Here is a 6,000-nt window from a genome sequence, read left to right as displayed (position 1 = left end):
TAATGTTCTTGCATAGACTAAGACAATCAGGGGTAAAACAGTGAGACCCAGGGGAGAGCTTGGGCAAAACCACAGTGAGCAAAGCCAAAAAACAATGCACTGTGGTGATAATGTTGACTTTTCTTATTATTACATGACATCTCCCATTAGTAAAAGCTTACTTGACCAAATAGTTGTTCCATGCTCCTCCTGTAACTTGACATCTCAGTAGATTTATGGCCAGCATTTCTCAACATACATTTTTAAGGAACATTTGGTTCAAAGAAATGTTAGCAGGTGTTAACTTGAAAAGGGGTTCTAAGATCAAAGAAGTTGGGGGACTACTTAGACTATAGAAAGTTAAACAGGTTGCTTTTCTCAAGGTCTTCTTAGAACTTTTAGTATGATAATATTTACTGTGACTCACAATAAGAAGCATACATATCTACAACATTTCTTGAATGTATTTGTCCTTTGAAACTTTTTTCATACAATCTGCTTATAAGAATAATGCTCAACAGTATTCACTTTGGAAAACACTGAAATACATAACTACGAAATTACTGCTGGGTGCATCTTTACATGTAGGAGGCAGGCAGAAGGGTGGGTAAATGGAAAGCTTACCTCTGCTACTTTTGAAACAATTGGCTAGGAAGGGAAAGGAACTTGAAACCATTACAGGAGAAACAATTAATAGAAAAATGGGTGTTTTACATGGAAATACTGACTCCAAGGTGATACGATGTGGCATTCTCTTTACATAGATGGGTTTAGCCTTATTCTAACCTCATGAGGTCAAACTGGTCACACTAATTGTGGTTACTCTGTAAACTGTCTCAAAAGGTAATGAAACTTGTGTCGCTGTAGATACTGAAACATAAACTGAATGACTATCTTATAGCAAGTTGGGGGACAATGGGATTTTGATTGGTTGGGTAAGATACTTTAAAGAACCCTTCCAACCTTGACAGACTATGGTTCCAACACTGTAGTTTATAATAATCTGTTGCTGCACGAAATCACCAAGCTACAACTGGTAGTACATTTTTCTCTTAGAAATTCTTTAAAAAGTGTCACAATTGATTATTTTGTTTCTTCTCCCCAAATAGTTTAGTGGCTTTCACAATGTGGAAACTAGGAATGCAGGAGGCATTCACAGAGCACATTTATCCATGCAGATTTACAGGGAGAGATTCTTATCCATGTTTCTTGTACCATGTAGAAAATCTCCATAATGCTTCACACTAAAATTCTGTAAGAGCTTTATTTGTCTCCACAAATCAAAGAATTGAAGATAGTATTCTCAATTCATGTACTGCGAATGAAGTCATGGAATTTTATAAGATATCTCATGAGAACATATACACAGGTATTTTTGGAGATGAAATCATCATCATCCATAATGACCTTGTGAATGTTTGCAATTTATTTTTTAAATATTTATAAATTATCCATGTGAACTTGTTAAAATGTTATGTTTTTTAAATAGCTAGTAGAACATCTACGTTTGGCAGTATCTCCAATTCTTCAACCACTTTGTTTTTCATAAGGCCCTAATGTTAAAGGATTCAACAATCCACATACTCAGCCCAGGAGGTGACCAGGAAAACAAGTTCAGTGTTATGTGAATGCTGTCACTGCAGGACAGCATTTCCCTCCATTGTTAAGGCTACAGCAGCAGTGTGAGGAATTATTAGCCTGTCTCCTCCAGATCAATGAAGTGTTTACTCTTTCAGGTTTTGTGTTTATTCCCTATAAATATCCTAACTGTTGATATCTATTTAAAGAAGATTCAGGTTCCTAGGTTTCTCAGTCTCCCACAATGTCCCCTCACTCCAGAATCATGGCTTGAAATTCATTTATTCCTTAAGTCCTGGATAATTTTTATCATCCTGACACAGTACCTTTTAGTTACATAATATGGTTTTAATACATAGCTTATGTACATACATATATTCATACGCACAACTATTTAAGCTCTTCTATCATTTAAGAAGTACGAATAATGGAGCATTCCTACCAATTTTCTTCTCTGCATGATATAAGAAAACAACCTGGAACTAAGAGTCGGAAGACCTCTAGGACCAGTCTTTTGCACATATATGCAAACTGTGCTTTTAACTCATGTATCATCAATAGCGTAATTCTCTCCAAGACATACTCCTGAAAATTTAACAAATTCCCAAGTCATAAACTTGAAACTTAACAAGTTTCCAGTAAAATCCACTTTCTAAACTATTTTAAAATAATATTATTTAAATTCCAATATCCAATTGAATATGGATTTCATTCTTTTGTAAAATAGGTAGTGATATTCCATCTAGATCTGAATTTTCTATTAAATATATTTCTATACAATAGAAATTATAATGAATGGGTTATATATTTGCTTCAAAATTTGTCAACGTTACTCTGGCTCCATAAAGTTCATTTCTTTTCATTTATATCCAGGAAAAGTCATGACATATGTATTTGGCTGTATTTGTAAATTAAACATCTTTCTAGTCACAAAGGAACTATATATTGCATGACTTCTTCAGTAACAAGTCATAGAAGAAAACTGCATTATAGGCATATATTTTATGAACAACCATACTATTGAGTATTACATATAGGTAGTTGTCATCATTTTTACAAAAATACATGAAAACATTTCCATGCCCTGTTTTCTTACTTGATTTATCAACAGATATTCAATGAGTGTCTATGTGCCAGGATAAATGCTGCCATGTGATCAACATTTTCTTAGAGTGTACTACATAGAAAGAAAGATAGACAGTGAACAAAGAATGACAGTCATGGTAAGAGTAGGAACGAGAAGCACAAGATGCTTTTTCTCTGACATAATATGAGGAACAAAATACTCCCAAACTCCCTCCCAGATTCTCTCACTCCCTGAGACACCCAGTTTGCACAAGAGTGCATCACTACTTTTTGTGTGCAGATACAAAGATCTCATAAGGGTATGGGATTATATGTCAGTCAGAATCTGGTCAGAAAAATAGAAATGAAGAGAATTTTAAATTGAGAATTGGTTAAACAGGTATTGAAGGGCTGGAGAGGCAACAAAAAAAACCATGGAAGTAACACAGAGATAGCAACCATGGGGAGAGGCTACCTCCCTAGAAATGGGGGCCCAGAGGGAAAAGACTGGGGGTAGCAGACCCTAGAAGTTCAGAGGAAGAATCCTACATAGTTAGGCTCCTCCTGAGGACAGGACACTCTCCAGCTAGAGCTGGGGCCTCTGAGAGGGCATAATAAGGATGGTTCTAAGAGCGTGGGGAAAAGGCTGGAAAGTAGAATCAATTACCAATACTCCGGGTGAAGGCCATTGCTGGCGTGCCGTTGAAAGGAGCATCACACACGGGCTTCCCTGGTGGCGCAGTGGTTGAGAGTCCGCCTGCCGATGAAGGGGACACGGGTTCGTGCCCCGGTCCGGGAAGATCCCACATGCCGCGGAGTGGCTGGGCCCGTAAGCCATGGCCGCTGAGCCTGCGCGTCCGGAGCCTGTGCTCCACAATGGGAGAGACCACAGCAGTGAGAGGCCCACATACTGCCAAAAAAAAAACGAACATCACACAAAACAGGAGCAAGTTGCTTCTCCTTTCTTCAGTCACAGAATCTCCCCTTAGTGCCCCCTATTATCAGAACTTAACAGGGATACAGATGGCAAAGGAGAGGTGAAGTTTGCAGAGTCCCAGCCCCAGTATCACGAAGCTTAATATAGAAGAATGAGTCTGAAGATAAGAGACAATAGCTTAATAAGAAGTACTGGGAACCGGAGAGTGTGGATCTGAGGGCTGGAAAAGCAGCAACTCATTTTGAGGGCATTTGATACCCCCACCCTCTTCCCGCTGCCCCTCTCACGCCTAGGGAAATAGTTGCTCCCTGCAGTTTCTCTGTGTTTATGTCATCCTGCTGCCTTTCCAGCCCCCCAATAGCAATTCAACCAATTTCCTATTTGAAATTTTTATTATTTCTGTTTTCCCAGCAAAGCACAGGCCTTGCTTGACCTCCTCTATCTAAATCCTAGAGATTCTATACAAGCCCTGTTCAGTTGCTGTTACTTAAGCTGCCTTGCCTGCCTTAAAAAGTCTTCTCTGCCCACACCTGAATCCTGCCCAGTTCTCCTAACCAGTGTCTGACGTTGATTTGCTTATCTCTATTATTAGTTAATACAATTCCACTTTACATCCTGTATTTCCATCAAAAGCCATCTTACTTCCCTTTGATGGATTTCATTTCTAATCTCGGTATCATGTCAATGTATGGAAATATCTCATGGGAACTTCCAAAGACATTCATTAGAGAATTGCTCTGTATCCCTTCCTAGCCCCTTACTATGTTGTTTGGAAGGTTGTAGGTGGGAGGGTATATCCTTGAACAGTGGGAGGAAAAATTAAGGGAGAAAAATTAATGAATATATATAACCTAGTTGATAACTTATTCATTAGTTTACATACATTAACTCATTTAACTTTCCAAATAATCCTGTGAATTAAGATATTATTCCCACTTGACAGAGGAGGTTCAGCAAACTGAAGGAATTTACCCAAAGCTGAGCCCAGATTCAAACCCAATCCTACCTGATTTCAAAATCCCTATACCCACTGATTTAATACTTTTCAGTGGAGTAGCAGGGTCACAGACTCTAGTCCACATGAAAACTTCCTAGCATAACAACTTAGGCAAAGATAAAATACTGTCCCCCTATCCCACACTGATTGCACTTTTTATATATAATGATTTGGAATCCAATATTAATCCAATTCAACAAAGACGTATTGAGCCTCACGTATGTGGCAGGCATGTGATAATGACTGCTAACACATTTATTAAGGGCTTACTATGTGTTGGGTACTGTTTCGAGAACATGCCTCATTAATTCTCAGAACAACTCTGTAAGACAGATGCAATTATTAACAGCCTCATCTTACAGATGATGCAAATGAGGCCCAGAGAGGCAAAGTGATGTGGCCAAGATTCACAGCTGGGAACTGGCAGAGCCAAGAAGAGAACCTAGGCAGGATGACTCTGAAGCCCATGGGCTTAACCATTACACTGTATTTCCTCATATGTAAAGGCTGAAGAGACAAAAATGAATAAGACTTAGGCAAAGAGATCGGAGTCTAGGTGGTGGAAAACATCAAGAAACATAACAGATATGAAAAAGACACTTGTGAAGAAATATAAACTGTAAAATAGTGACTAGTTTTGCCAGGCAAAATCAGAGAAGATAACTTTTGGGCTGATTCCTAAGGAGACGAAAGTGTGGAGAAGGTTGATTCTCTCTTTAGAAGGAGAATCAACAGGTCCTGGTGATGTAAGGCATAAGAGAGAGGTGGGAATCCAGGATGGCTCTGTGGAGGAGCAAATCTGAGGAGGTAGATTTGGAGATTCATTTTAGACAGTTTAACTTTGAGAAGTAGGCTGCCAAAAAAGGTCTAGATTTGAAGATAAGAGTCACAACTGTTTGATAGATTTTGAAATTTCTAACACAGAAATTTCATGGGAATGGATGGTTTCCTAGGAAGAATATGTGGAGACAAAGAAGTTTAATTTTTCTCACTCTTCTTCTGGGCAGGTACCCACTATGATCAGCCGGATGGCTGAGATAAAAAAGCACAGAACTGAAAAAGGACAAAGCAGCCCCTGACATCTGGGAACTGGTAGCCTTGTGCTTACTATCAGCTGGGCCTCGGTGTTGTTAGGAGCTGGCCTGGTTCTGTCAGCTATGTCTTGATTTCTCGTGTTGAACATCAAGGATTCATAGAACATCAACATCAGACAAGGGCGCTCTGTGATCATGACAGACAAGACAAAGACCAGTCTGTAATCACTTCTGAACACAGACAAAACATGAACATTTCCAAACCACAAAATGATCAAACATCCCCCATCCTGGCTAATATAAGTGACTGCTGCTTCTTCAGCAATGACAGCATTAGCCTCGCTCTGGTCTGCCCTCCTGGTTCTGGAAACCTTACAGGAGCTAGGAGTGGATGCAGCACCTTGAAGCCC

General features: G+C 39.2%; 1 long non-coding RNA gene across 1 annotated transcript in view; it reads right to left on the bottom strand.

Annotated features, from left to right (window-relative positions):
• Positions 1-3,475: 3,475 nt before the first annotated feature.
• The window catches only part of LOC132428598 (uncharacterized), a 91,196-nt gene continuing 88,671 nt past the window's right edge, over positions 3,476-6,000 (bottom strand). The window contains exon 3 of the long non-coding RNA XR_009520160.1: positions 3,476-3,532. This is a non-coding gene — a long non-coding RNA (uncharacterized lncRNA). The remainder of the gene's footprint in view (positions 3,533-6,000) is intronic.

The sequence above is a fragment of the Delphinus delphis genome, chromosome 7, assembly GCF_949987515.2.
Source record: "Delphinus delphis chromosome 7, mDelDel1.2, whole genome shotgun sequence".
Taxonomy (NCBI): domain Eukaryota; kingdom Metazoa; phylum Chordata; class Mammalia; order Artiodactyla; family Delphinidae; genus Delphinus; species Delphinus delphis.
Note: the sequence above shows the minus strand (reverse complement) of the source record. Positions and strands in the feature narration are given on the sequence as shown.